The sequence below is a fragment of the Diorhabda carinulata genome, chromosome 1, assembly GCF_026250575.1.
Source record: "Diorhabda carinulata isolate Delta chromosome 1, icDioCari1.1, whole genome shotgun sequence".
Lineage (NCBI taxonomy): Eukaryota > Metazoa > Arthropoda > Insecta > Coleoptera > Chrysomelidae > Diorhabda > Diorhabda carinulata.
Window position 1 is genome coordinate 10,997,574 of NC_079460.1, and position 23,328 is coordinate 11,020,901.

General features: G+C 29.1%; 1 protein-coding gene across 2 annotated transcripts in view; it reads left to right on the forward strand.

The window, feature by feature from the left end:
• Positions 1-23,328, forward strand: part of LOC130894095 (uncharacterized) — a 116,088-nt gene that overhangs the window by 43,562 nt on the left and 49,198 nt on the right. The window contains exon 2 of one of the 2 annotated variants that reach the window (XM_057800687.1): positions 10,852-10,884. The exons of the other annotated variant lie outside the window; for it this stretch is intronic. The gene's annotated coding sequence lies outside the window, so the exon portion shown is untranslated. The remainder of the gene's footprint in view (positions 1-10,851; positions 10,885-23,328) is intronic. 2 annotated transcript variants of the gene reach the window in all.

A 23,328-nucleotide genomic window follows, 5' to 3' on the forward strand; every position in this document is an offset into this window, starting at 1 on the left:
TTAAAAATTAATAAAAATGCTCATAATAACTATATTAATTATTGTAATTGAAATTTTATTATTGTTGTACATTTGAACACATTTAAAATATTGACCATAATATCAGTTCTAGACGATGAATATATAAGTATTCGAAAGCTCGGGAAATATATTAAAAAGTTAGTCCACTTTGGTGTTTCATTGCCACGTTCCCAATAAAAAACCGCTTTTATATATATATATATATATATATATATATATATATATATATATATATATATGTATTTATATTTCTGCTTGAAAAATGTGTTTCCCCAGACTTTCAGAATGTTTGGTTCTAGTCCTCCTAGTATACTCCTATTTCAGTTCTGTCTCGTGTCTGGAGCCATCTGTATGCGAATAGTATTTCACTTTATTTTATTCTTTTCTCGTATGGTGTCTTCATCCCATTTGCTTCTGCAGCTTAGTTTTGAAGTAAATTGTTTCTCAAAGCTGAACTATTTCGGTAATTCTTCCTGAGGCATATTGCAGGTTTGAGGACGATTTTCCTTGTTGATTCTTGCTTTTTTTACACCACGCTTTCCAATTCTATATGGAGAGGTGGACTATTTAAAACCTCCAAGAGATTATTTCTAGTGGTGTCCATAATAGCTTTAGACCCCAAGACCATTGCCTCATACATGATGATTGGTCTCACGATTGCCGTGTACAGCCACAGTAGGATCTTTTGGGTTGGTTTTTGGTAAAAATAATTCTTCATTCATACATGGGGTTGTGTATCATAACCTTACCAGTCCATTGTGATGTTTTTGTAAAAACTCCTTTTTATTTTGTCTCAACAGCGGTTTGAATCATCAATTCGTTTTTTTTTGTTCCATTATGAGTAAACGCGGAACCAATGTGAGAAGAAGCTTTTACGTGCTTAAAACTTATGTAACATGGTGAACACTTCCATGTGATTTGGTGATGTCTACTATCTCTTCAAAATCCAATTTGCGACTTTCAATATTTTTTTCATGTTTTCTGATGAAAACGCATCTTTAGATAGTTGAATGTCATCGGTGGTTGCGTGACTACTTTTCAATTTTGCATATTAGTCCATAATGATTCTTATATTTGACAAATTCTAACAAGCTGTAGAAGTAAATGTGGCTCCAATTTCACTTAAGTTTTGAGTGACACTAATTCAAAGAAATTCAAATATTCAAAATAAAAAAACACGTTATTAATATTATCACTTTACCCAATGAAATATCATTCTATTCATAAGAATGTTGCTCTGACGTTATACCTGAAAAACAAAACGATATTAGTGGTTAACGGTCATTGCAATTATCATAAATATTCATGTTCTAAGTAAGATACCTAAATTCAATTGTACTTTTCTGAAGAAAATTATTTCAAAGAAGGAAGAGCCAAAATTTACAAGATCTCTATAGAGGATATTATCGGAACACACATAAAGAGAAAAATATAAAGTTAAAAAAATAACCTTTAAAACTTATTTTTTATAAAAAGTATTGTCTGGACCTTAGTATTAATATAATAAATATTAATTCTTATATTACAATTCAATCACCTTTTTAAAATATAATAATAAATAAACGAAAGTTTGGTTTTAATCAACTTGATTATTTAAAATACTTATTTGTTTTAAGTTCGTTTTACTTCGATCAACACAGTATTTTAATCAGATATTTAATATTTTATTATTTTTAATTAGAAATTTTTTTAAGCGATAGCATTCTTTTACAATGCAAATACAAGTACAGTAATTAGGACTGTAATAAAAGAGTGTCAAAATAGCTATTTACTCAATTTCTTTACTTACAAAACAATAGTGAAATAGCAATATAACTTTATATTGTGGTATACATTTTATGTAACTTTTGATTTAATTTCTTCAATTTTTTCACTTGTGAAAGTAAAATACGGGATAGCGTCCCGTTTCACTTTGTTTCGGGACGAGGGACAAGTTAGAGAAATATGGGACTGTCCCTTGAAATCTGGGACGTCTGGCAACCCGGACTAAGTTTTAAGTCCTGTCTTCCAAGGCCGATTTAAATACATTCTTTAGAAAGACTTTTACAGATGAACTGAGAAAGTTGTATACAAGTTAAAGGAGAAATCGGAAATAATAGGATTGATAATAAATAAATTTGGGAAAGGTAAAAACTGAAAGAGAAGAAAACACAATTTAAGATCGTATTATGTACTTTTTTTGGTCTGTGAGGTATTCAGGTGTTCCCATACTTTGAACTAACCCTGCATTAAGATGTAGCAGACCATATTAAAATTTATTAATATTAATTTTTAATTTTCCCCCAATATATATGTTCCAATATTTTGTTTAATTCTGTAGAAAAGTAAGTTCTCACATTTAAGAGTAAAGTGTGAATAATAGATAGTGAGAGAGATGTTAATAAATGTAAATCAGCAGCACATTCCCAAAGTTAGGTGCGACTTTCAAGCAACATATCTAATATACCCACATTATTATAATTACTTACCTCAACATCGTGTTTATATAAAATGTTTGTTTCTACATAACTATATCATGACTAAGTTGAAAAATTATTTCAGTTTTTAGTAGCTTTAAATTAATACGAGTATAAATTTGTTATACCTGTTAAAATCATAAACTTGAGAGAACTACTACGAGAATCATTTAATAATTAATCCAAAGTTTCTTTAATCGTACAATATGCTAGGTACGATCAAAACATACAATTGAAGGATATTTATAGCAGCATCTATGTAAACTGGTATGTCATTATAGCATCATGTGTTTTAACAAACAGTGAGAAGTTTTAACCTGTAATGTAACACTTAGTAACTAGGTTGATAAGTTGTAACATGGTTAATAAATTACTTTAATGAAATGAAATATAAAGGTCACTTGCACTACATCAGTTTGTCAGTTTGCTTTAGTGAGATCATGTTTGCAGTATCTGTCTTTTACATTGGATCTCTGATAACTCATTAACAATAAGTTTAATTTACAGTTCCAAAGAAGATTCCATAATGTTAAAAACTTTCTATAGGATTATTTAGTCAGAAAAAGACGACGAACTGTAGAGACGTTTTTAGGCACTAAAACAGATGAGCATGTGCAAAAAGTGGACTAACTTGATCTTTTAAAGAAGCTATTTATGCACCCCAGGAAAAACTCGCATGGTTTCATGCATATTTTATGACTAGTAAATGACTAATGAGTAACAGTTAAAACTTTTGAGTAATGCTTCAATTTGAATGAAATTGGAGGATCTAGGTTTCATTGCCAAAATTGTTATTGACTCACTCTATAAAGACTCGTCAAAAATAAATGCCATGGTCGTTTTTTTCTTCGATTGAAAGTACATAGTGCGAATAGATTTTCTTCAAACTTCCAAGTCCGAATTTTTTGCTTTTTGAATAGCTAAGCATCTAAATTCAGGATCTGATAGTTGGATAGATCTATCAGTCAAACTTATTATCACTGATCTTTTTTGTGACATAGGATGACACGAATTGAAGTTTAAATATCTTGAGGACCAAGTTGGTTTCGTATACCATTATGTTCTTATGTTATTGTTAATTTTATATAATGTGACATCTATTATTTTGCTCAACCTCGATTGTAAATTGAAGTTTTTCATGATAAGAATTGAATTTTTTACTTATGTTTTCAATTTTATTTTTTCGTACAGCAGTAATGCAATCATCTATATATCGGAAAAAGAATGGAAGATTTATATCAAGTTTGCTAAGGACCGTTTCCTCAAGATCTTCCATTACCAATTATGCTATAACACTTGAAATGGTAGCCCCCATAGCTAACCATCAATTAGTATATTTCATTTTCATATTTGGAAAATGTTGTAAGTGTGAGTTCTATAGCTTTTATAAATTCATTTTGAGGTATTTCTGTATATTCTTTAATTTAGAGAGAGGAAATATATATATATATATATATATATATATATATATATGCATCTAAATGTTCTTGATTTTAGGTCTCTTCTGTTTTAAAATTAGTTTTTTTTTAATAATTTTTGGAAGATAAATAATAAATAGTATTATATATTTTCATTTTTATCGAAAATCTTTGGTCTAGATGCCAATAACCAAAAAATAGGTAATAAGTCACTTTGTTTGTAGCGTGGGAGTTGATTTGCAAAAATGACTTCAATGACGGATTAGTTGGGTAGGTCTAGTCACAGATAAATAATATATGATTTAGACCTTGACGCTCCTAACATTGAACTTGCTTTTACAATCTAGAACATATTATCTATCATGTATATTTATTTAACTTATTATTGTGAGAAACATTTAGCATTAACATGACAATAAAAATTCGCAAAACAAAACTTATTTCATATATAAATCTGTACATTTGTCTGTAAATTTCAAGAAAATAAACTAACAGACTCACAAAAAAAATTGAATGGCGTTAAATGGACCGCATCGGGCGCTTACTATTCAGTGATTGAAAATTAATATTATTTTTTCTTTTTATTATTTTATCTACTGTGAAATACACTTTTGTTGGACTTGCAGAGTTTGTGTTATAGGCCAATGATTATGAGTTACTATTTTTATCATCTCTAGTATTACTTTAAAAGTTTGTTATTATTTATATAATTGGCGAATTACATATTTCTTATCCAGGTGATTAAACAGCTTTCTAAAGTTTGATCATAGTGAATGTTGAAAGCTATCGACACATTTTCCCAAAATAGAACATATTGCGTGCTTTAAACTCGCCAATGCTGTATATTCTAACATTAGTTAAATAAATAAATGTGTCAATGTATCTACTACGTTAAAATGTACGCGTATTTTCAAAATAAATAACACCTCAATACAATGTAATTTAGATTCTTTCAACGATTACAAATGAAGATGAAACAATTTACATCTAGAAAAATTGAGACAACTTTAAAAATTAAAACGTAAAGATATTGTATTCCATAAATACTTACTCAGCATTTATTCCAAAATAAATAAAAGTTGTTGTAAATATGTACCATAGTAATCAATTTGTTAATTTACTAATCTAATGAATGTTGTTATTAAATTGTTAAGATTAAATATTTGTAAAATTATAACGTGTTAAGGAGTAAAATCATTAACTGGCGCTGTAAGTAGAATTCAATACTTTCAATAATATACCTAATAGAAGTAACAATATTAATAATAATAGATATTTCCAAAAACAAAACAACCAAGTTTTATATCTGAGGAATTATATAATAACGATTATGATGATAAAAATGAAGAAATAGTAGATGTTTTTTAAAATTCTTTTGAATTTGAAGAAAATAGGAATAAACAATCCGTAAATTTTACAAAAGAGACTCAGAAAAAGGTTCAAAAAATAGTTAAATTTTACGTATGATAATCCATTACCATACATTGAACAATTCATAGAAATGAACGAATCGGTATTAAATCATTATAAAAAAAGAAACGCAAAATTAGCACACGATCTCGGTAGATTATTGGAAGGAAAAGAAGATAAATTGAATGTAACAGATAATAACTTGGAAAAAAGATCCTAATGGAAAAAGAAAGAATAGTGTAACAAAAAGAGAATTAGAAATAGAATTATTTCTAAACATGGAATTACAGTATACAGCATTAAATAAATTGAAAATTGAAGTAAAACAAAATGCAATGGAATTATAGTTTATTTCAGAAAGGTACAGAGTAGTAAAACCTCATTAGGTATACAAAGGGACCACACAGTGACCCAACAAATATTTAAACACATTCATAATTTGGCATTGATTTTATTGTAAAATTCTATCTTGTTATCAAGTGCAGGTAGTACCACCCGGGTTGGGGTCAATTTAAGGGTTTAGTCTATTGTTATCCATTCACAAACACTGAAAATAGTGTGCCAAAGTCGTGCCGGTAGGATACTCGTAAAAAAGAAAGCTAAATCTGAAATAGGGTTGGAATTAGGCAGAGCCACTAATAGAAGGTTAAATGGTACCTATTAAACGCAAAACATAACTGTATAATTTACTACCTAAGTAATTCCTACACAATATTTCGATATTGACACTTCAGGTCAAAAAAAAACATTTTTTCTAATTCTCTTTCGCAATTACTTGGAATTTTATTATTACAAATAATACTATTTCAAGACCTACGCCTGTGGCCGACACTGAAATTGAGCCGAACTGGACAGAATTCCCTATTTTATTACTCTATACCTTTCTGAAATAGACTATACACAGATAAATAATTGAATAAATAATGATATAACAATGGAAGAAGAGGATATAAATAAAGTAATAAAGATGGATAATTACAGAACCAATATTATATTATAAAACCTGAATTAAATACAAATATATAGAATATACAGAATCAAAATAATATAATTGATAAAAGAGAAATTAAACAATGGATATGAGAATATTGAAATTAATTACGGAACCATTGACAAGTTTAATACTAAGATAAGTTTAAAATATGTTAAAAAAATTTAATGCGATACTCAATGAAAAGAGTGGTTCGCAATTCAAGATCTTATAAAATGGATTTTAATAATAAGACCTTTTCTATTATGTTATGAGAGTAAATGAGATTTATAATCAATAGGAATCAAAATAAGTAAAAGACATAGAACAGTTAAGAGTTCAAAAAAATGATTAATTAGAATATAAAAGAAATTTAATTTTGTCTATTTAACTGAAGTAAGAAATAAAAGAGAAGAAAATAACAAAAAAATTATAGTCAATGTAATACAAATGAAACTCTTAATTGGCACAATACAAATGAAACAATACAAAAAACAGATATAAGTAAATTAATCAGAACCGATTCAATGAATTCAGAAAAAAACGTAAGATAATCAAATTATGTAAAATATTTTCTGATTTTTTTCTAAAACCGGGTAATCCATTAACATTTACTTCAAAAATAAAGCATTCAATTGAAACGACAGATAAAGTTCTGGTACGTTAGATTCATATGTTCATAAAGAAGAAGTTCAGAAAACAGAAAATTATGTTAATGATTGTGAAATATATCAAAAGCCCAAATACGACAGAAATCCTCCAGTAATTAAATTTAATTTAATCCCAATAGCTAATAAACCATTACTTATGGTTTACCGTACAAAATAACAGCTGATTGTGGTTCAGAGTTTAAAAATAACGACTTGCAAGATTTTTTAATTTACATAAAATTTTGAATAGCACTATATTGCTGCAAAAAAATAGTAACTCTAATTCACCTGTTGAAAGGGTCCATTCCAGTATAATTGAACATTTTCAATGTCTTAGAGAAACTAACAAAGATTTAACACCCGAAATATTCAATTCTTCGATATAATAACTCAATTCATTCCATTATCCAATTCACACATTTTGAAATAATTAAAGGACATATAAATAATCGGGATTCTTTTGTTTTAAACGATCATTTAGTAATAACTCATTATATTCAAAATCAGAAAGAAACCTCAAAATTATTTTAGGATATAATTGAGGATGAAAATGGTTAAATAAAAGAAAGAATAATTAATAAAAGAAATGATAATATAACTGATCCACCCTCATATTCAAATCAAAATTTAGATATGAAAAATTACCTAAATTTAGAAAAGTCGAAATTATAAGACTCTGATATACTTAGGAACAGGATTTACCATTCTACAGGATTTAAGAGAAATTAATAAGAAGATAGAAAATTTGAAACAATATTTTTATGGTTTAAAAAATAGCTTATGAGACTTATGAAACGCAGCGAACTCTATTTCATACAAAAATTTTAATTAATACTTTAGATAAAAAAATTAGAAAATATTTACTGGCATATTAGATCAAAAAGAAGATTAATAAATGCTGTAGGAAAAATAGATAAATGGCTTTTTGGAAAACAAAAAATAACTTCAAATAATTTTATTTCATTTTATAGTATAATTTCATAAATCAATCTGGTTTGTCAGAATCTAATTACATTAATTAATAATATTAAAAACGCAATTACATTTTCTAAATTAAATTCAATTCATAGTTCAATAATTTCGAGTAAAGAAATTTTAGAAATGATAAAATATGTACGAACTGTTTATAAAGAAGAACAAATTCCAAAATATAATTATATCTTCATATCATCTCTTCCTGGGCTCTCACGTAACTTTTTTCCAGTCCAAATTAATTTTTGCTATCCACATACCTATATTGAAATCCCAAACCACTGAATTTTTCCTTCTATACTCTGTTCCAAAATAAAAAAATATATATTCCTTCACAATCCTACTGCAGAATTTATTTTAATAAAGGGAGAATGTCCAATATTAGGAGAAAAATATTATTGCAAAGAAAAAGTTAAATCCAAAGACAATTGTACTATAGAACTGTTAAATGGCCGCTCTCCTACTAACTGTTACGTGAACGATGTCAACCTCCAGGAAACTAATATTGGTATTTTAGTGATTTAGTGATTTGATAAGAAACCATCAATTATCAGGATTGTAGAATTTAAATAGAAAATTAAATCTTTGTAACAAATATACAAATTAAAAAGGGATAATCAATAATTTTGTCAAAATTAGAATTTAAATTTGTAAATAATCAATTATATATTTCAAAAAATTTAAGTAAAATAGATTTTGGAAAACTTGAAATTGATCAAATTGCAAAAAACATAAAACGAATTCAAGAGACACAAAATCCACAAAGCCGTAAGACAGTATTTTCAATAATAATAATAAAATAATAATTTGTATAGTCATTTTGATATTTTGGTTAATTCAAAAATTCAAAGGAAGATTTTCAAAAATAGTAGAATATTGAAGAAAAGAGGAATTTGAAATGGAAGGAAAAAGACGGGACCTGAAAAATAACTCCTTTATTTTTCATTCTTAGGGGTGGAGGAGTTACATCTAGAAAAATCCAGAAGACTTTAAAAATTGAAACATAAAAATATTGTAATCATTAACACTTACTCAGCATTTATTATAAATAAAAGTTGATTTGATACTATATTTATGAATTTTGTTAATTCTGATCTAATGAATTTTGTTAGCTCAGTTGTTGAGAATAATTAAGTTAATTTGTAAAATTATAACGTGTTTTCTGTGATTAAACCTTTTTTTAATAAATTTTCGGGAGTAAAATCCTTAATTCACATCGCCATGAGCTCTATGTATGATTAATAACCTGTTTGGAATAGATTGGTGAAGATTGCTGTACGTGGGTGAGAATATTTAAAAACAGTGGTTAAAAATACATTTAGGATGCTCATTAAAGTAATTGGTGAATCATTTATACAAAATAAGAAGCATTTCCTGACATTAAAAAATAAGGTAATCACAAGTAAATGAGGAATCCGGCAATAAAAACTAGTATAGTCTTCCAAAAGTCAAAGTGAAGAGATATATTCTTAATCTCGATGGTAGAAAAAGTCAAAAATTATTAAATAAGTTATTTTGCTAGAATGAATTCATGTAGGATTTTGAATTAGCGTGCATACAGTATAATTCTAATATAATTTTTTGTAAATAATGCTCATTTAGCCTGTCAATGTAAAAAAATTATTTGCTCAACAAGAAATAGTAAGAAACAATAAATTGCTTCCAAGCTTAATAAAAACTAGTGCCAGAAGGAGTAAAGTTTTGCGTGATTATAAGATGAGCTCTGAAATTTTCCTATATTTTCAATATCAACACTTTAGATACAGAGTCATCTTTCAATTGATGATTTATTTAAATATTTCTTCCAAAAAAGGCATTTGTTCATTTTTTGTTTTATGTTTTAAATCACATTACTGAATTTATTAATAATCTAGAATATAAAACTACAAGTTTGCCTTTTGTAATCTTCAAATTTCAAAGTACACATCAGATGTGGGTTATTTTATGTACAGCAATGATTTATGTATGTTAACGATACCATCTACTTCGCCTGTAAAGCAAATACCATGCAATTGAAGTCACTGACACGTTGTTTAACAAAATTGGTAATAACAAAAGTCGTTTCAAGATTTAAATATTTACATTAAAATACTTAGAAGTTACATTACAATATAGAGGAAATACTCAAATAAAATATGATTCTTTTCTTTTATTTTAACCGCATACGACATATATACAAGGAGCAAGAACTATGCTAACGTCATGTAGCGATATCGATCTTTACTATTTTTCGCATGTTTATTTACGAATATTTGCAAGTCCTGTTACCATTGAAAGAGTTATTCGGAAGCTGAAAAAATACTGCGACATGTGGAACCTTTTCAAAAAGTCCATATGATTCTCGCGAAAGACCTGCTACCCGTATACGAGTCAAATTTGATGAGGCTCGTGACTGAGCCTCCACTTACTAGGAAATGCATTGTGACTACCAGTCCAAAGAAGCCTCCCCTTAATTGTGTAACTTGCTTCATAGTTAATCACCAAACCCTACCTTGTAGTTGAGTATCGGAATCATCAGAAGCGTATAATCAAATTCATTCGGCGTCAAATTCCGAAAACTCTTCGCGTCTATAAATTTTAATTTAATTGATAATGTATTACCCAACCTAGTGTTACGCTTTCGTGTTCTTTACTTTATAATTAATATTAAGCCGAATATCACGTCACAAAAAATAATATCCTCCATGCTTACTAATAAGACAGAAATTCAAATCATAATGTGGACGCTAGACAATACAAAAAACGGTAACTCCATATGAGGTCCATAAGGTTATCCTTAAAGTGCTTTTCAATTATCCGTATGTAATTTTTTTTTACTAACGTTAGTAGCAATTAGCGACATCATCTCATATCAAGATTATGACTCCCAAGTTTAAAATGTCCAGCGATCTCTTCCCATTTTACATTCGAATTCTTTTTATTATATGTTTAATGTCTTTTAATTTCATTTCCAGAATTCGCCGAAGCTGTTCTAACTGAATTTCAATGTAAGTATTTTCATTTTCGCAATTGTTTAACAAATGTCAAAAAGTCAAAAACCTATTTCTGTTGCATGAAATTAGACCCAAAATTAAGAAAATTCATTCAGAAATTCAGCACGAAAGAAATGCGAAGGTCAAAAAAATATTTTTAAAAATGGTTCAAACCATCAAAATAGATAAAAATTTGAATACGCTTCATTCCTAAATTTAGTTCACTACCTAGTATGTATATCATTTTCCGACAAACTATTTATGTATATAAGCAGAGTGTTTTATTTCTGCCGAAGTTTTAACTCATTTACTTATAATAAAAAATATTCTCATAAAGTCAGACATTTTTTCGGGGATTTAATTTATCGGCAAACATGAAAATAAATGTTTGCTATTATAGAAAGAAATATACTGCGCGTAGTTGTAATCGTGAAGCTGAGCAACGGGGTAGCTGTTTTCTGCATTATGGGTGACGTATGTTTACATCTATTCCGGCTATTCAGCTTCATTTTATATAGCTTGACAAATATCATGAAGTTGCACGGTCAATATCAAAATATTGCATATGATGAATCATTGTTTGACATTGTCCATGGTCCTTACCGTTCTACCATAAATGCTACTAATCAGAATTAATTTATAATTTCTCTTGCCACATCTAAGGTACCTTACTATAAAAAAAAAGGTTTCATGAAAATTTCCAGATACTCAATTTTTCAAACTTAAAATTATGTTAAAAATTAGTCTTAAACCAAGCAGGACTAGACCCTAAAAAATTTAAATTGAGAATTTTCAAACTTCCACAACAACCGTCGCCTATACCCATTCACGAAGTTTTATTGTACCACCTCATATCTGCATAAATCTGTAAATAATTTTTGAGTATATTAACAGTTAAATCGTAAAACATAAATTATGCTTAAACTTTGGAATCTAGGATCAAGGGTGGAACATTGGATAATTTCATATTGTTAAGTGTTCTTTGTAACTTTAAATATTATCATCACATACCTTACCCAACATGTGTATTTTTATAGGTATTCCAATAAAAGTTTTCGACTATCAAGTTCATATGTTGCATATTGACCAGACACATATCATTTCCAATTTAACACAGTATTTGGTACAAATATTATTAAAAAATATACATTCATTTCTACGTGGAAATATTTGATACTAATTCAAGTAAACCACCACGTATAAAATCTTCATCATCCCCATTATAGGTTATTATTCGAGTTATCTTACCAGGTTTCAACTTATTTCAAATTTCATATTTTCCTCAAATATCTATTCTCTTTTCAAAAGAGTTGATTTATGGTCCTGCTAGTTTTAGCTAATTCATTTATAATTCTTCATAATTTAGTCCTCTGTATTATTGGTAAATTACCATCAATGGGTATTGATAAAACCTTGTTGATTTTTATTATTATGAATGGATGAATATTTAAAAACTTGATCATACAGGTTCAGCATATCTATTTTTACAATCAAAGTTACATTTTCAAACTTCATTTTTATAAATTGAAGTAAATTATCCCATATTGTTCAAAGGGATGGCTCTGGTTTTTGGAGATTAATTCTATTTTTATTGCTTTCATTCAGATAAAATTACTTCGTACGCTAAATAATTGGATTATACATAGATTATTCTTTTACACTTTGTTAATATCTGTTGTTTCATTATGTTAACGTAGGCCAACAAAATTTTATCAATGCGACTGTTGCAAGTATTAAATTTATTGACATTACACTAGAAATATACCAGAAAATATCATGAATAATAGTACCATAAAACTCTCTAACTTTTAGTTAAACATGGTACTGTTATTTATACAAAACTGACGGGTCTTTATTAGTACCCTGAATTCATACACTGGGGCCGTTATTTACGTAATTTTTTTCTTGCGTGGATATTATTTAATTTAAATGGAAATTTGTGAAAATACCTAATTATTTGCACATAATAAGCATGATTTTTTTCAATTATGGAAAATGATTATTTTTCTAGATTTTGCCATTTTTCTTGAAAAACACTATCTTCGACGACCAACTTTTTTTTGAATTTTGACGTTGTACTAGTGCATATTTTTTTCGTCGAGATGTCTACTATCAAATGGTATATCGGCTTTAATGATTTATTGTTATTTAGTAGTTTCAAATTAAGAAACACCGAAAAATAAATGTTTGAATCTGGAACTTGTCGTTTTTCATTATTTTCAAGTTTTCAGCATATTTATGTTAATAATTCATAATATTTTGATAAAAAAACTTACTTTGTTATAAAATAATATAAAATCGTGATTGATTTAATGAATTAGACATTTTTTCATATTTGTAAATAACTGTAATTTGAGATCCAGTTTTTTCTGTGGTTATGTGTTGATAATGAAAACTAATAATAAAATACTTCCACACAACTAGACTAATAGAGATTTACTACTACAATAGAAAGACCTCTGCTTGTAAGACCTATCCTACCCCCCTCACCACCCAATCTTCAATCGTTTTTGGCGGTCATTTCAAATACCTCTTTGATTTTAATTTTAAACTTTATAATTTTTTGTTTGAATACATAACAGTATTTTTTTCAATTTTTTATTTTATTCAATTTCAGCGTTGCTTCCAATAAGTACATACATACATACTACATGTTCGATATTCGAAAATTTTTTTTCGATATTTTTAAAGTTGCAAAAATAACAATAAATCATTATAATCCATATACCATATGAAAGAAAACATTTTGACGAAAAAAAATTAACACTAGTACAACAAAACAAATTAAAAAAAATCGATCAAGTTTTTCGCCGAACATAGAGTGTTTTTGTGGAAAAATTGTATAAGCATTGTATTTATTGTAAATAAACACATAATGCAATCATACATATGGAACCATGAAACATTTTTTTTATAAATTCACTAAAGAAATTTTTTTATAGACACGAATGGAAATGTAACAATAGTATAAAAACATCAAATAATATAACAGTTGACTCTCAAAATAACATGGTCGATATCATTGGAAGTTCGAAGGAAATTAAAATATCGTTTACTAAGTGTATACATTTCTCTAATTTTAAAGATGACTACCTACCCAATCTGTTTGTTTTTTAAACACTCAACATTTTGAGTAGTTTATTTTCGACATGTGGTTTTGACTGTTTTCTCAATATATTATCCATATGACTAAAGTATGAGTCATTTAGTAATTATTATATTATTAGAAAAATCTCATTTATTAGACAATTTTGACAAGACGTATAGAATAATTAAAAGTTTAAAGATTCTAAAATAGTAGATTTACAATTATTCATTCCAATTTCGATTGGAAAATTGAATTCCAACTTTTTGTTTTCGTAACAGAATCTAAAATAATTCAATTCAAATGCATCAATGCCGAAATTATTAATTTTTTGATAAGCATATCACATTCAATGTAATTAAGAAACGTTTAAATGGAATTGAAAAAATGACACAGGCCTACATAAAGTCATTTGTGGAGTAAATGATTCCAATAAGAACTAGAATCTCTCATTACCTTGTTTGTTATAGCATTTGCTAATTCCTTAAATGATTCCAATAATAAATATAATACCTCGCATTCTGTGTGTTATAGTAGTATTTAAAACGATTCTAATTATAAATTCCTACCTTGTATTCGTATTTATTGTCGATAATATTGATGAATAGCTAGTTTACATTGGCTTGATTTAGCTCCGCTACATTGAACTTACAGTTACTGTGATTCGTAGTTTACACACAAATTTGTGATAATTAAAATAATTTTTATTTTACGTAATAAAACTACCAATTAAGCAACTCAGTGTAATTAGAAAAATACATAATTAACGAGAAATGTAGAATCAACATAGCATGACACTAAATGTATTAATTGTCCCACATTAAAAATAACAATCTAGACCTGTAATTCTACAGAAAATCTGAAACTGCGTCACGAAATGTACGTAACACGAATTGAAACATTTAAATATTTACTGCATTTTGTAAGAATTTAGTTTCATTATTTCAAGCCAGTCTGTTTTCACTTTCTAAAAAACTTTTTCCATTGAAACTTCTATCGATGTGATCTGTTTATTAACATGTATTTATCATGAAGAAATGCTGGTACTAACGCATGAATTTGAAATTCTATTGTGTAAATTTCTACTATTGATTATGTGTTTCGAAGTGATTAATGTATTGTGTGAATTTTCACTACTTCTAACAATAGTTCTGTGAATTTTATTGCAATTGATGCTTTCCACATTCTTTTCGAAGTACACAACGATAACCTTTGTTTTACATACCCCAATCTTGTTCATAATAATAAACATAATCACTATTAATAAAATATGCAAATTTCTCGTTAATTTCTTTGAGATCACTCGTTTAATAGTATTATAATAGTGTTTCTAAGATTAATGAAAATAGACACCGTTACTGCAAAAATAACTAAACAAGTTTTGTTACTTGTGTGAACAGTTAATTATCAAGGAATAAATATTTGCAAAAGTGTGTGCTGCAAACTTTCGAGGTTTTGGAAATACGCTACATCAAGATAGATTTCGCAATTTTTTATACATTATGCTATGCTACTCTCCTGTCGGAAACAAAAAATTTAGGTACTATTTGCAGTAGGCTCCGCAATCTTAGCACCCCATGTGTAGAAGGTCAGAAATTCTTAGCCATGAAAGTTCAGTTGGTCCTATTAATTGGTCAACACTAGAATATTTTTTCTTTAGGGTTGAAGTTTTTCAATGCCAGAAATTTTAGCACCTCATTCACGAACAAAAAAATAAAAACATTTCACTTATATTCGATCGAGAAACATTTGCTGATAATTGGTCAGATTATATAAATATACGTACAGCTCTATACTATGAACCAGACGGAGTGGACGTAATATTCTTCTAAAGAGAAGAAACTTGTATTATGATAGAATTTGTTTTGAAAATACTTGAATGTACATGCATGAAATTTTGTGGATGAAAAATAATAATTTTGTATAAACACAATTTTTTCAAACTCGAAATATTTTATTTACTTAACAAATTACCACGATCTGAGATCATGGTGCCTTTACAGTACTTGCTGTGTAGCGTATAACCATTTTAATGCTATGCTACTACTCAAACTTTGAAGATAAAATTAACCATAATATTATTCACTACCATGTGAATTCTGTATCAAAATAAATACCATATAGTAAAGTTCTGACTCCATTATTTAACTTTATTCATTGAGTTGGTTATACTAATCAATGAAAATAAGGGTGGACAAGCGATATAAGTTAACAACCAAAATTAGATCTTTTCCTCTCTTAATGTGATTTAAGTCAAGTTAACTTGAGTTTGTCTGTTAGATCAGCCGAATTAATTAGCTTTGTCAAGACTAAAGGAATGTAAAAAAACGAAGAAAAGAAATGACAACTCTATTCCAGACTAGAAAAAATATGTTTTTGTAATGACATTAATATTTGATGAATGAGCTATTAAGTCCATATGATTCAAACGAATAACAACTTTTTATTAATAGTCTTGAGGCAATTTCACTTCATAATGGTAGTAAATATCCGTCAATACCAATTGTTTGGAGACATACGGAAGAATGAAATCAATATTGGATTTGATGAAATACAAATATTTGAAGTGGAAAGTTTGGATAGACCTCAAAGTAATAGCTGTGTCACTTAATTTGTAAGATAGATTGACTAAAGATGGCTGCTTCCTTTGTATGTGGGACAGTTGAGCTGCTGAAAAGCACTATTTAATCAAATACTGGCCGAAATGAACTGAATACGTCGTTTTATCATCTTTAAACACAAAACTCGGCTTAATGAAGTATTATATGAAACACATGCGTAAGAATAGTGATTTTTTTAATTTAAAATCTAGTTTTCCTAAACTAAGTAACGCAAGGTTATAGGAAGCTATTCAGTAAACAAATATGCTTCTCAATGAAAAACAACAAATTTAATCAAACACTAAATGACGAAAAACTATACACATTGATATTATTAAAAGCTGACTACTTGAAGCCTAGAATGGAAAACTCCTATGAATGATTTATTAAAAGCTTACCAAAAGATATATTGCCGAATGTCGTTAAAAATTCATTTTATCTAATCTTTTTTTTCTGTCAAATCCTGGAGTAGTGAGTAATGAATAAGGAAAACGATTTCATCAAGATTTTTCGCAACAAAAAAATGAAATGTTTCTTTAACACATATTTTTTATTAGTTGTGCCCACATAGGGTTTTTGATATATTTTTTTTTCGATTTAATGGTACGAGTATTTTATTTATTTTACTTAAAACTAATAACAAAGTTTAAAAAACAGTTCGTCATAGACAAAAACTACTTATGTATCCCTCATAAGTAATCTATATAAGTAAAGAGGAAAAATTTAAATTTGTATTTTTTTACAAATTTTGTATCGCATTGTTGAATTTGAAATGAAGTAATAAATCTTACACAGGGCACATCAGCAAACAACAAATTTCTACCTATGTGCACAAAAATATGGCAACCAAGTGGTGAATTGTGAATTGAATTGAATGGTGAATTAAATTCTGCTAGTTTTGTCTATACTAATTTATAGAATGAAAATAAATGTAAACAAAAAAGTAACATACAAGCTAAAGAGATTGAATTGAAGCTAAAATTGAACAAGATTAGACACAATGAGGTGAACATTGAGTTGATTTGTTCTTGTAAATAGACAAGGTCCTACCAATTCTGTCAAATGTCCCAACGCTACTGCACAGCTGTCATCAAGCGATTCGAACGTGTTATATGAGCTTTTTAATTCTTAGCTCACATCTCAATTCATCAATTCTAGGTGGGTACAAAGATTTTCTTTCCAATCTCTACTTAAAAATGTGTTCGGAAATATATTTGGCATGCGTTAAGAGATTCTCACAAAAACATCATCTATTTACCACAAGTGAGTGGATTTTTCTGAAAATGTAAAGAGGAGTTAGACACTAGCATCTGGTCAGCTAAATTCAAAGGTGACCGGATCAGCTTGACTAATGAGGAGCGTTGGGGACGGCCAAATCTACGACAACAAGCGATATTATCGAAAAAGTTCTCTAAATGATACTAGAAATTCGTCAGATTGAACTGACCGTTGCTCACTTTGCACCAAAAACGCATTTGAAAGAACATTTTCAAGGCCTTATTAACGCGATATGAGCACAATTAGTCGTTTGTTTTTGTATTAATTCGTGACTATAGAAGATACCTGGATCCACTACTACATTCCTCAAACGAAAAAATAGTCATAACAGTGGATTGCAAAGGACAAACCTGCTCCGAAAAAGGCAAATACTATTTCGTCGTCGGGAAATACTATTTCATCGCCGGGAAAAGTCGATCGTTTTTTGAAATAGTCAGAGAATTGTGTTAATCGTTTATCTTCAAAAAAGTAAAATAATAACAGGAGGGTATTATGCATAATGGTTTAATAAGGTGAAGGGAGAAGTTGCAAAACAAGCGGCAGCATTTGAAAAGAAAGAAAGTGCTTTTTATCAGGACAATGCACCTCTTCATACTTCGGTCGTCACAATAGCTAAAGTTCACGAATTGCACTTTGAATCGATCACCTACCGTATTCACCAGATCTGACCCTTAGGTACTTTTTCCTGTTTCAAAACATTAAAGTTTCAATTGCAGAAAAAGAACATTATCGCATTCGTAAACGGCTATTTTGATGAGTGTATACAAAAAAGACTACTAAGATGTGAATGAGAAGGTCAAAATCATCAATGATAAAGAGAAGAGGTCGTGTCATGATCATCAAATGATAGTGATTGAATTTATTTATACCGATATATTCATTTTATATACTTTTTAACTCATAATATCTTGGTCTTAAGTAAATCTGTGTTAACAATACAAAATTTCGTGATAAGCATCATTGGATATCCGTCTTACATTTTTTGAGAAATGTGAAGATTATGGTTTAGGAGTATTTTCTACCTGATATCTCTATTTTGTATTGCCAGTGACTAAAGGACAGACTATATGCTAGGCTTCTGAATTATTAGGTATGTGAGTGTCTATGCAATTCTGTATTATTTGATAAATCTATAATCATCGTAAACTATTACAGTGAACCATATAGTGCTATATCGTTTTGATATAGACAAGATTAATTATGCCTTGAGAATATTATTTACTGTTATTGGTAAAAATAACCACAAGCAGCACCATTGTATCAAAGCGTAAAAATGCTGGAATTTATTTATGGAACTTTGAATTGAGATACAGCAACTGTTCGTATTCCGCCTAGAAATACTATACTTATTCATTCTTTTGAAAACTATATGACTCATCACGTACATAGTACAGTACTACAAATTGAATTGTAAATTATACGGTACAAAAAACACATAGAGAAAGTGAAATTATTGAAGCAATTTTAATGTTGTTTTTATAAAAGGAAGTCTTGTGTTTTTAGCTGAACGGAACGTAATTGTTCATTGATAACCGAATCGAAACTCTCAATGCATAGTTACAAATACTTTTTTAAAAATAATTAATTCTACGGATACATAGATTAGGTATACAATTCGCAATATCAATTTTCATTATTTTCATGAAATGCAGATTATTTTCTTTCACAACAAAATGCCCATCTTAAAGTCGAATGCATTCATTTCCAATTTGTTGCTTTGCGCTGAGCATACTCAAAAAACTGAGAAAGAATAAAGAACATTTAAGTAACATTACAAATACCGCTTCTCTGTGCCATATCCCTTTAATTAGCATTGCAGCTACTACCTTGCTCCATTGGTTAAATGTATTAAGAGAACCTGTCAAAGTAAAATGTTATTTTAGTTACTTGAAATCACACGTTATTTGACAGCTAGTTAATATTTCGTCCAAACAGGCAAATGAACTTCGCGAAACGCAAACCGAATCTCAAATGCTCACCAGCTCGGTTCTGTATTCTTGTTGGGGCAAAAACTGCTGGTAGTCTTGATTGTGGTGTAAGGATTGGATGTTGTCTTAATGCACATACTGAATACGCGAAATGGGGTAAAAATTCAAAATTTAAATTCACTGCAAGATGACTTCTCTTTTCATACAGTATTGTTTAGTTCATTTTTTTCAATTAAACACATAATTTAAACTATATTTATTCGACGTCAACTATTTCACATCACAGCGTCTTACTATTGGATCTTAATATACGATTAGCACCACTTTTGTTGCTATAATTGCGACTCACTATTCATTTCTAACACCACAGTGCCGAGTGAACTAAATCCAATAAAATTTTGTTCCAACACATCAGGAAATAAATGATAAAATTCGCCCTTGTAGTCCTCCTTCTGGCGAATCCGTTTGTGTACTGCTATTTGCTCCGTAAGCAGGTAGGTCTGTTGTACTCAATCGATTTTTCTGTGATCTGCCTGATGACGAAGATCGCATCTGTGCACGACCTTCCTCATCTAAATCCCTATTGCTCATCTGTTAACGTAATGAGACTGTTTATTTTGTTTGTGATGACTTTTGTTGTAAGTTTCAGAATGCTACCCAGCAAATTGATTCCTCTATAATTATATGGTATTTTCTTATCTCCTTTTTTGAACATCAGAATCGTAGTCGTTCTCCAATCGTCTGGGATTTTTTGATGTGACACGATCTTGTTAATGAGTTAGTTGCTTGGCAAGAAAGAAAATGTCCACCGAAATTGTGGAAAAATTGAAGTATCGAGCCATCATCAAGTACCTGTATTTAAAAGGGTTAAGAGGTAAGCAGATTTAGATATGCTTAATAACCTTGATGATCGATGCCCTTCGTATGCAACCGTGAAAAATTGGACTGCAAGCTTCAAAAGAGGTAAATTTTCCATTGATAACGTTGACTGATCGGGAAGCCAATTTCTGTATCAATCCCCTAAAATATTGATGAAGTTCATGACATGATTTTTATTAGAACGTCGAATTGGGCTAAAACGGATATCTGAAGCACTGAATATTTCATACGAACACGTTCATCATATAGTTCACGTCAATTTGGACATGAGAAAAATTGCTGCAAAATGCCTAAATGTTTGAATGTTGACCAAAAGCGTGTAAGCGAACAATCGATGCAATGGCGACACTCTGGTTCTCCAAGACCTAAGAAGTTTCGTGTTCAAAAACCTGCTGGTAAAGTTCTTGCTTCAGTATTTTGGGATTGCGATGGAGTAATTATGATTAATTTTTTGGATAAGGGAAGAACAATAACTGGAGATCACCATTCGACATTACTGACCGCTTTACGGAAAAAAATTAAAGAGAAAAGACGCGGAAAGCTATCCAAAGGTGTTTTGTTTTTGCAGGACAACGCCCCTGCGCACAAATCTCATGTTGCCATGCAAAAAATTCGTGATTTAGGGTTTGTTTTACTAGAACACCCCCCTTATTCATTAGATTTGGCTCCGTTCGACTATCATCTACATAGAAATTTTGTTTGTTTCTATAGTAGAATTTTTCAATTTTTCAAGCTCGGAAAATATATTTATATTATATTATATTATATATATATATATATATATATATATATATATATATATATATATATATATATATATATCCGAAAGATCGTTTGACGAACGCACAAAAAAATTTGAACTGTCGAAGTAAGTCCTAGATATGGGCAAATACAGGAACCTAAATTATTATCAATAAGACAAAACGGACAACCATCAGCAACATCTAAGTTTTTCCTAAATTAGCAAATGTTCAATGTTATGTAAAATATTGAACAAAAATTGATAGAAAAAATTATTTTTTCTAAGAATGAGTGTATTTTTGGTATTAGGTTCAAAATCATTGGAAAATTGATAGAAAAAAGAGGCCTCCAGTTATGAATTAGCTCCACTAATTTTATTTGATACCAATAGATTCATGATAAAAGTATACAAATCCAATTCGTTGTCTAGCTTACAACTACCAAATTATTCCAACATAATAGGTGGAGATTGGCTACTATCGATTTTTAAAACACACATACAATTTTTTGTGAAATTTTGAAAAATAACTAATTAATCATAAATTAGCAAACATTTACGGACACTATAAGCAACTGGTGAGAAACCATACAGTATATATCAGGGGTCTTCAAACTAAGGCCCGCGGATAGATTTTGTCTGGCCCGCGGAGAGCTAGCATACTTGAAAACTCCTTTTACTGAAGTATTCTAATTTTATGTTGAATAATTATTAATATAACATCAACATTGATATAGTCATGGGCTAACTACTCTCATAACATTGTTGAAGGCTTATTGTTATTGTTTTTGTGATGAGTTAGATAAAGAAAAACTTAATTTGATTCGCAATGGCATCAAAGTCCGTATCAAAATTTATTTTTAAAGCACTCAAAGTTTCGATTGCAAAATCGATAGGAAACTCAGTTTCAGTGGTGTGGCTGAATATTTCACATGTTTTAAAATGTAAAAAACATTTATTTCGTAGTTGTGATTGAAACGTATCAATTTTTTGTTGTTTTGTTAAATTAACATGGAATGCTAACTTCCACAGCCATGCGTTGTTTTGTAATTCAGTAAGGTTCTATTTGTGATTTACGCCTAGCAGCTTGTCGCCTTTAAAAGGACATAGTTTTAAAAGCATTTGGATCTTGTAACGGTAAGTTTTTCTGTTAGTAGAACAAATATATAATGTATCTGTTAACCAATTATATTATATTTTTGTCGGACCAGCATCTACTCAAACTTTCTCATGTATCAAGAAGCCATCTAAGTTTAAAATGAAACTTTAGTATGAATATGACTATTGTTAAAACATATGTGATATTTGAACTGATATTCCAGACACACTTAAATTTCACTGTTTTACAGTTAAGTCTGCAATATCTGCATTGTGAATTTCGATAAATATTTAGTGACAAGGTAAAAGGTCATTCATTTGAAATATAATTAATCGACAAATTGAAATTCAACTGTGAAAATTATCGGTACAATGTATAATGATAAATAATATTTTACTGCCAAAAATAACGATGAGGGATGCTGTAAAATAGAATTATTTCATGGTAAGTAAAGTACTAGGTAACTACTAAGCACTTGTAAATTTTATAAAGAGTAGAAGAGCTCGAAGATCCATTAGAACAGCAGATATTTGCAGAGACTTATTACAAGTTCACTTTTCCTCTATCCCACTACATTCACTTGAATAATTACCTATTAATATATATTTAGCTTCAGAATACTAATTGATTATTTCTTTAATCAATTGTGTAGAGGAATAATATTTTTGACATGGTTCCGTCCCTTATATTAAACTATTCATTCCTAGTGTCACATTTACATTCACATCGTCTAGACCAGGGGTCTCCAAACTACGGCCCGAGGGCCACATCCGGCCCACGGACAGTTTCTGTCCAGCCCGCGGAGAGCGAGCATACTTGAAAACTCCTTTTAGAGAACATATTTTTTATAA